Below are 9,613 nucleotides of genomic sequence, written 5' to 3'. Positions count from 1 at the left end.
TAACTATTTTTTTATCACACACAGGTTTTTATTTATATTTTTGACACACAAATATTTGAACATCATTTTATTACTTCATTTTATAAATATTTTTAAAAATCCTTAAGTGTTTTTATTTAAAAAATATCATTATTATGTTTTACTAAATGCATTTTAAGATAATACATGGTTTATATTAAAATGTTTTTATTAGAATATATTGTTACTGATTCGAACATAATTATATTTATATTCTGTATGTAATAATATTGTTACACACAAATATTAGAACATAATTATAAAAACTTGGAGCTCACTGCAGCAACTGTGCAAGATGGCATGCACACGCACACGGACGTGCCAGCTGCAACACGCCCGCCACTGTCACATTCCATAAGTTGTTCGTGAACACCGCGACACCATTACTCGGTGGTCTGCTTGACGTGTGTCAGCTGGTCACCGAACCCGGCTAGCCTCGACACAACCTCGTCCGGCTACTCCTATGCCCCAGATGGAATCAACTGAGTGCCTGTTTGGTTCCAATAAGTTACCTGACTTATAAATCAGGTGACTTAAAATCAGTGACTTATAAGTTATGCCTGTTTGATTGTCACCTGACTTATAAATCACCTGAGCACACCTTCTCATTTTGTTTTTTAATATAAAGGTGGTGGGACCCATGCAAAAGAGGATGATTTATAAGTTTTAAGTTGGGGTGGAGCAACTTATGACTTATAAGTTGGGGTGACTTATAAGTTAGGTCTGTTTGGCAAAATAAGTCACTTTTTGCACTTTTTGACTTATAAGTTGGTGACTTATTTGAAACCAAACAAGGCCTGATACCCGTTTCAAGATGGAGATGTCGGACGCGCTCTCGAGCTTCTCCTCGTGCGCCACTCCCTTGGACTTGGTTCCCACACCCGCCACCTCGGATCATGTGGTCCCAAGCAGTGTAGAAGAAGAGGCTGAGGCCGAGCATGGGGTGGTACCACCTCTTGCATGGCCTGCCTTCACACTACTCGGAAAAAGTCTAATAGTAGTGTGGGTTAAACAGCAGGTAGTAGCGCGGGTGCCCGCGCCACTACTACGGCGCTACAACAAACTTATAGTAGTAGCGCGGGTGCACCCGCGCTACTACTACGTCTGTTAGTAGTAGCGTGGTTGTCACCAACGCTACTACTATTAATTTCAAAAACAAAAAAATTCTCGATCCCGTGCATGCTGTCAATGGCAGCAATGGTTCGATCCAGCACCGGCAGGGGTCGCCGGACGTCCGGAAGGGCAGCGGCAGACCAGATCCAGCGACGGCTGCTGGAGAGGGCCCGGATCCATGGCCGAGCAAGGCAGCGGCGTGGGGCTCCTCTTCGCAGCAAAGGCAGCGGGCTCCTGGTCGTCCATGGCGATGACCTCCATGGGCAAGGACATGGGAGGGTGAGTCAAACCAGAGGGAGAGAGAAAAAAAAGAAAAATGAGGGAGAGAGGAAGGAGGTGGAGGTAGCATCGGGGTTGGTCGCCGGTGCTGAGGTGCTCCGGCGTGGTGGGATGGAAATGCGGGGAAAACCGACGAGCTTTGGGACGTCGACGACCTCTCTTTTGGCGTCATGGAGGCGTGCATGGGTAGGAGGTCCATGTGAGAGCCTAGGGAGAGAGAGAGAGAGGGGGAGAGGAAGGATTTGGGGGAGTAGATGGGGATTTCAGGGCTCTTCAAAAATCATGTATTTAGTAGTAGCGAGGGGTATAAACCCGCGCTACTAGTAGCAGTAGCGAGGGATATACGAAGGAAATATGCCCTAGAGGCAATAATAAAGTTGTTATTTAATATTTCCTTATATCATGATAAATGTTTATTATTCATGCTAGAATTGTATTAACTAGAAACTTAGTACATGTGTGAATACATAGACAAACACGGTGTCCCTAGTATGCCTCTACTTGACTAGCTCGTTAATCAAAGATGGTTAAGTTTCCTGACCATAGACATGTGTTGTCATTTGATGGACGGGGTCACATCGTTAGATAATGATGTGATGGTGTCGTGGTATTCTCACGAGAGGGGTGCAAGACGACATATGCCACAAGGTGGCTTTGTGTGAGGGCAAGACTGCTGCTGATAGGCCCGGGAGCGGGTATGCGAATAGCACGCGGTAGTTTACCCAGGTTCGGGGCTCTCCGGAGAGATAATATCCCTACTCCTGCATGTCTGAGTATATCTGGTATATCTGGTACAGAGTGCTCCTGGAGCTGTATCTGATATCAGTGCCAAGTGCATCTGACCTCGTATATATGCATATGAGCATAGGTGTGTGTGGCCGCATGTGCCTGAGCATGCATGCGTGAGTGTGTGTGTGGGTCTATGTGTGTGTCTACTCCTGACGGATGGATGTATGGAGCTAGCTTATATAGTGGTAGGCATGAGTGGTGGTAGTGTTGGTTGTAAGCTACCTTGGTAGCTTAGGGCATCTCCAGCTGCGCCCCCAGGAAGGCCTCCCCAGGCGTTTTTTTTGCGCCGGCGCCGAAAAATCGGCTCAGTCGCGCCCCCAGGAGCCCGATTTTCGCCGGCGTGGGCCGAAAACAGCGCCGGCGGACCCAGGCCGAACCCGACGCGCTGGGGGGCACCCGGGGGCGCCGGGGCGAACTGTTTTGGCGCGAAATAGCCGCAGGCCCGCCGCGTCAGCGACTCTACCCTCTTCTCGGCCCTTCGTCGTCCTCATCGCCTCGTTTCCCGTGGCGAATCAATGCCAAAGCTGCCGCGCCGGTCAGCCTGCGCCGTTGATGCCTCACGGGCGGCGTAGTGAAGACCGGATGACGCGCGTCCCTCGCCCTCCCTCGCTCGCCACGCGTACTCATGGCGGCTCACGCACGGGCGGCGCCTCGGCCTATATAAGACGCGCCCCAGAGCACTCGGCGACTCGTACTCTCTCGTTGTCGTCGTTCCTCCCTCAGCTCTCTCTCGCCGTCGTCGTTCTTCCTTCTCCTCTCTCTCACCGTCTCCAGCACCCATGGCCGAGCGCTTCGACTGCCGCCATCTTCATGAGAGCGAGGCTCGCCTCCTTTTCAAGGTCGAGTACCCGGTCCCGCCGGACATGCGGGTACCCAAGGCGTGGAGGATCAGCGCCGCCGGCGTGCCGGTGCCCCCGATACCCACCGGCGCGGCGCGGCATGCGGAGATCGCACGCATCCGCTCGTCCCTGCCGCGTGCGGCAAGGGAGGGGCCACGGTACGTCCCCGACAGCCCGCTCTGGGAGCCCTACTTTCGCCACCGTCACGCCGAGCAGCTCGAGGCCACCAACAGCGTCGAGCCCTCCGGCAGGCTCAACGCCGTCGGCCAACATCGGTGGTGGGGCGTGCCCGGGCGCACGTTGGAGGCCGTCCTCGAGTACATCGAGGGCGGCAATACGCCGCGCCTCGAGTACCCCGCTCCCTCGTCCTTCACGCGTCGCCGGGGAAGCTCCTGGACCCCGAGGCGCATGGAGACCGGGGGGTCCTCCTCCTCGTCCGGCGGCTTCCCCTGCCTCCACCTCCGTCCCGTCAAGCCGGAGCCCCAGGGCGCGCCTGTCAGCGCGCGCACCCGCAGCTCCGGCGTCCGCATCGGCGACAACGCCTCCCCCACCGGCCGCTTCGTCCTCGTCGAGCCCAAGCCGGAGCCCGGCCTCCCCATGGAGTACGAGGAGATAGCCCGGCGTGGCTTCTCCGACGAGGACGCCCTGCGGTGGGCGCGGGACGACTACCTCCGCGACGAGATGGTCCGGCAGCGCCGGGCCCTGGAGGAGATCGCCGCCCTCAAGCGTGGGCGCGAGGACGAGCACGGCGTCGTGGTCCTCAGCGACGATGACGACGATGCCCCCGGGCCATCCAACCCGCCGCGCCAACCGGGGAAGGGATGCAGCAGGGACGGCGGAGGCGTCGGCGGGGGCAACGACGACGACGACGGCGATGACTACACGCGGTTCTACCGCCTCCTCGGCATGTAGAACCGCGTGGGCGGGCGGCGAGGGAGACGGTGGGGGTAGCCCGCGGTAGTTTTCCCTTTTTTTGTAAAGTATGTTTAAATTTGAATGAGCTCGCCGAAGTTTGCGTTAAATTTGAGTCGTGTTTGTGCCGTATTTGACTTTTTTAAAATCCCGTGGGGGGCCGCGACTGGGGGGCATCACGCCCCCAGTGCGCGGTTTAGCGCCGGTGCGCCCCCAGGGGGGCGATTTTTTGCCCCTCCTGGGGGGCCAACGGCTGGAGATGCCCTTACAAACCAAGCTATGTAGTGGCATGGGCTAGGCATGGTGCATGTCATGCTTGTCCCTTGGGGTACTTTATAAATCAGTACCCATGGGACACGGTACACTGTAGATGACGGTGTCGCGGTACGGTTGTCTTGTCCGCGGTATGGCCGTCCCGTCGGGGTCTTGTCGATGTCGGGTTGGGCTGCAGTCGGCAGCCGACTGGTTGGCACAGTCGGCAGCTGGCAGCCGGCCGGGCAGAGCAGTCAGACGGGGAGCCGGCAGGAGCGGCCGGGTAGTCGGACTGAGGGGCTTTTCTAGGCCCGATGTCTTGAAATATTGTCTTGCCGTCTTCGGGGTATCCGTGGTCAATTACTCCGTCAGTAGCCCCCAAGCCTCCGGGCAACTTGGCAAAGTTGGTCGGAGGTTTTTTGGCGAGTGTTCATGGAAATGATCATGAAAAAGACAAAGTTAGTGCACGTAGATATATCAAATGTTTGCTTTTAGCATTGCAAGTTTTATGCGGAGGGTGCCGACTCGGTTTCGTTCGAGCCCCCTTCAATCTTTTTCGTGTTCCCTCCGCCTTTTGGCTTGTGCTCTCGCTCGCTGGACAGCCGCTCTGCGGTCTGTGGCTGAGAGTGGGCTGCAAAGTGGAGTGTACAGTACTCAGACTCTGGGAGTGGATTTAATCGAGCAGATACTTATAAAGGAAATGGTCGGGTCGCCCGAAGCGTTTTTCTTCCCGGACGTTTTTCGCGTGGGTGGCCTCCAGCGTTTACTCTAGCTAGTCAGACAACTGCTCTGTGATCTGTGACTAAGAGTGGGCCTTTGGTACTGCGCACGGTACTAAGCCGTCTGCGGGAACTAACGTCTCAGGCCAAGCGGCCAGCCCCCGAGCCAACTCTGGCTGGCGCCAAGGCGAATAGTGATGCAACTGTAATAAAATGCGGAGACAGCCCCCGAGCATCGCTCGGGGTTATCCGTGATTGCGTGGTGCAAAAAATATGAAGGTGTGGAGCTCACATTCGTTTTCGTGTTGCCGAGGCGGAGTTTGCCGAAGACAGCCGGCGCGGCTCGGCGCTCGCGGAGCGCGCCGGCGCTCCCACTGTGTGTAGCATTCGAGCCTTCGGGTGCTCGAAGGGGGTCCCGGCCGGTCAGGCTCGACCGGCCAGGCGGCGATGCATCTTGCAGCGCCTATCTTCTTCTTTTTCTCTTCTGCCGGCTGCTCGGAGCCGGACAAAACTCTTCTCTTGTCTGCAACCTTCGCGGGGGCGCGTCAGCGCACCTGCTGGATGTAGCCCCCGAGATTCGGGTCGACTACTGAGCAGTCGGGCCGGATCTTCCGGCAACTACTTCGTTTTCTTCTTCGCGGGGGCGCGTCAGCGCATCCACTGGGTGTAGCCCCCGAGATTCGAGCCGACTGCTGAGCAGTCGGGCCGGATCTCCCGACGACTACTTTGTCTTGTTCTTCGTGGGGGCGCGTCAGCGCACCCGTTAGGTGTAGCCCCTGAGATATGGGCCGACTGCTGAGCAGTCGGGCCGGATCTCCCGGCAACTACTATGTCTTCTTCTTTGCGGGGGCGCGTCAGCGCACCCGCTGGTTGTAGCCCCCGAGATCTGGGCCGACTGCTGAGCAGTCGGGCTGGATCTCCCGGCAACTACTTTGTCTTCTTTCTCGCGGGGGCGCGTCAGCGCACCCGCTGGGTGTAGCCCCCGAGATTCGGGTCGACTGCTGAGCAGTCGGGCCGGATCTTCCGGCAACTACCTTGTCTTCTTTCTCGCGGGGGCGCGTCAGCGCACCCGCTGGGTGCATCGTCAGAGCAGGAGGCAGTCCAGCCAGCTTGGCACAGCCGGCAGCGCGGGTCACGACCGACCGTCCGAGTGGCGAAGCAGACGGACGGGTCATCCGGACGAGTTTTTTCTTTTCTTCTCTTTGTCCCAGCCGACTTCTTTCTTTTTTTCTCTTTTTGAAGGATCGGGCATCCGGCCCTTGACTTTTTTCTACATCTGGCCGACATCTTACTTTTCTTCTCCTTTTTCTATCCGACTGAGCAGCCGGACTGGCTTGTCGGTCAGCCAGGTAGCGAGGCGGACATACGAACCAGTCGGCCGAGCGGCCAAGCGGACGGTCGATCAGAGCAGTCTGCTGGACTTCAGTCTGCGCAGTCGGACCCCCTTTTTTTAGCACTCGGCCGCAGGCACTCGGCCACTTCTTTTCTCTTCTTTCTCTCCTTCTAGCACTCGGCCACTGACTTTTCTCCACCCGATATTTTTTTCAGCAGCTGACTTCTTTTTTCTTCTCTGTTTCGTCAACCGGGCCGCTTCGTTCTTCAGTCGACAGCAAAAAGCGCGGGAGCCGGGCTAGGCAGCCGGCGCCGACTGACGCAGGACGCCAAGCTGGAGGGCGCGCGGGAGGCGGCCACGGGCTTGTGGGAGAAGCCGGCGCAGGGGCATCGACGCCGGAAGCGGCAGCGAGGCCGGAGTGGGACGGGGTCGCAGCCAGCCGGACGACAGGCGGTCGGGCCGGGATGCACCCGCAGTCGGCGTGGACATAGCCGCACGCATGGCGCGCGGGAGGGCGGAGCCGCTGCGGTGGCGAAGAAGCGTCGGGAGCCAGAGCCAGCGCCTGGCGAGGAGCCAGACAGAGGAGAGTGCCGGCGCGGGCGCGAGCGAGGACGGCCGAGCCGGACCCAGCCAGACAGCGCAGGAGGCGGTCAAGCGCGGAGACGACCGGCCGGCCCGCGTGCAGGAGGCGGCAAAGAGGGCATGGGGGGCGCGGACTGCAGCTGCCGTGGACGGCGCGACGCGGGAGGTGAAGCTGGAAGCGGACGGCGGAGCGAAGGCAAGGCAACGCGGGCGAGGTCGTGCGGACGCGAAGCTGCGGCAGGCGGCCGGAGTCGGTGTACGAAAACGACGCTTGGGAGCCGGACGCGTAGGAGCCGACTAGGATGCGCGTGAGGCGGCCAGCGCAGGGCCACGGGACGACAGGTGCGCGAGGAGCCGGCCGGGGCGTGCAGTCACAATAGGGAGGAGGAGCGGCACGGACCCGGCGGCTGGCGCGCACAGCGGGGGTCAGCAGGCTTGCGTGCGGGAGAGATCTCTCGAGCTCGCATGGCTCGTCGTCATACCCAGACGGGAGGAGCGGGTTCGGCAGATGAGCAGAGGACGGGCAGGAATGCCGGCGCGGGGCGGGCGCTCGGCCACTCTTGGTAACCGCAGCTCAAACGCCACCCATACATAGTCTCAGTGATGCTTGGCTAGTGTATGGCATATGGTTTGACTTGTTTGACTGATGCATGGTTAGCTTGTATGGATGAGCAACCGTGCGTTTTGGCCGGAGCTAGACGCGAGCGACACGTGGATGGATGCGGCCAACCGAAGCGAGGCATCGCGTGTGGCGCACGCGCGGGCGGACGGCCGGCGTCGTAACGATGGTGGTGATGAAGGTGGCGAGGCCGACGATGAGGACGCGCCGCCCCTCGCGGCCGCTCCGGGGGCGTATCGATGTCAGGCCCCCGAGCGCTACCGGAGAGATGACGGCGACGTCACGGCGGAGGTGATGAAGATGGTCCCGCCCAGACTGCGAAACCAGCAGCAGCGCGGTAGCATAGTACCGCCCCACGATGGGCGCCAAATGTCGTCGTATTCTCACGGGAGGGGTGCAAGACAACATATGCCACAAGGTGGCTTCGTGTGAGGGCAAGACTGCTGCTGATAGGCCCGGGAGCGGGTATGCGAATAGCACGCGGTAGTTTACCCAGGTTCGAGGCTCTTCGGAGAGATAATACCCCTACTCCTGCATGTCTGAGTATATCTGTTATATCTGGTACAAAGTGCTCCTGGAGCTGTATCTAAGATCAGTGCCAAGTGCATCTGACCTCGTATATATGCATATGAGCATAGGTGTGTGTGGCCGCATGTGCTTGAGCATGCATGCGTGAGTGTGTGTGTGGGTCTATGTGTGTGTCTACTCCTGGTGGATGGATGTATGGAGCTAGCTTATATAGTGGTAGGCATGAGTGGTGGTAGTGGTGGTTGTAAGCTACCTTGGTAGCTTACAAACCAAGCTATGTAGTGGCATGGGCTAGGCATGGTGCATGTCATGCTTGTCCCCTGGGGTACTTTATAAATCAGTACTCAGGGGACACAATACACTGTAGATGACGGTATCGCGGTACGGTTGTCTTGTCCGCGGTATGGCCGTCCCGTCGGGGTCTTGTCAATGTCGGGTTGGGCTGCAGTTGGAAGCCGACTGGCGCAGTCGACAGCCGGTAGCCGGCCGGGCAGAGCAGTCAGACGGGGAGCCGGCAGGAGCGGCCGGGTAGTCGGACTGAGGGGCTTTGCTAGCCCCGATATCTTGAAATATTGTCTTGCCGTCTTCGGGGTACCCGTGGTCAATTACTCCGTCAGATGGACAAGACTCATCTGTTAGCTTAGCATGATGATCATTTAGTTTTATTGCTATTGCTTTCTTCATGACTTCTACATATTCCTCTGACTATGAGATTATGCAACTCCCAAATACCGAAGGAACACTTTGTGTTCTATCAAACGTCACAACGTAACTTGGTGATTATAAAGATGCTCTACAGGTGTCTCCGATGGTGTTTGTTGAGTTGGCATAGATCAAGATTAGGATTTGTCACTCCGTGTATCGGAGAGGTATCTCAGGGCCCTCTCGGTAATGCACATCACTATAAGCCTTGCAAGCAATGTGACAAATGAGTTAGTTACGGGATGATGCATTACGAAACGAGTAAAGAGACTTGCCGGTAACGAGATTGAACTAGGTATGATGATACCGGCGATCGAATCTCGGGCAAGTAACATACCGATGACAAAGGGAATGACGTATATTGTTATGCGGTTTGACCGATAAAAATCTTCATAGAATATGTAGGAGCCAATATGAGCATCCAGGTTCCGCTATTGGTTATTGACCAAAGATGTGTCTCGGTCATGTCTCGAACCCGTAGGTCCGCACGCTTAACGATCGACGACGATTTGTATTATGAGTTATGTGATTTGATGACCGAAGTTTGTTCGAAATCCTGGATGAGATCATGGACATGACGAGGAGTCTTGAAATGCTCAAGAGGTAAAGATTCATATATTGAAAGGTTATATTCGGACATCGAAATGATTCCGAGTGATCCGGATATTTTTACGGAGTACCGAAGGGTTACCGGAACCCTCCCCCCGGTAAAGTATGGGTCCAACATGGGCCTAGGGGAGGGAGAGAGGAAAGCCCATAGGAGGTGGCTGCGCCCCCCTCCTTGGGAGTCCGAATAGGACAACGAGGAGGGGGCGGCGCCCCCCCTTCCCTTTCCTTCTCCATCTCCTTCCTATTCCCTCCGGTGGAAGAAAGTAAAAGGGGGGGGGGGGCGAATCCAACTTGGACTAGGAGTCCAAGTAGGACTCCC

The sequence above is a fragment of the Triticum aestivum genome, chromosome 3A (genome assembly GCF_018294505.1).
Source record: "Triticum aestivum cultivar Chinese Spring chromosome 3A, IWGSC CS RefSeq v2.1, whole genome shotgun sequence".
NCBI classification, from domain to species: domain Eukaryota; kingdom Viridiplantae; phylum Streptophyta; class Magnoliopsida; order Poales; family Poaceae; genus Triticum; species Triticum aestivum.
Note: the sequence above shows the minus strand (reverse complement) of the source record.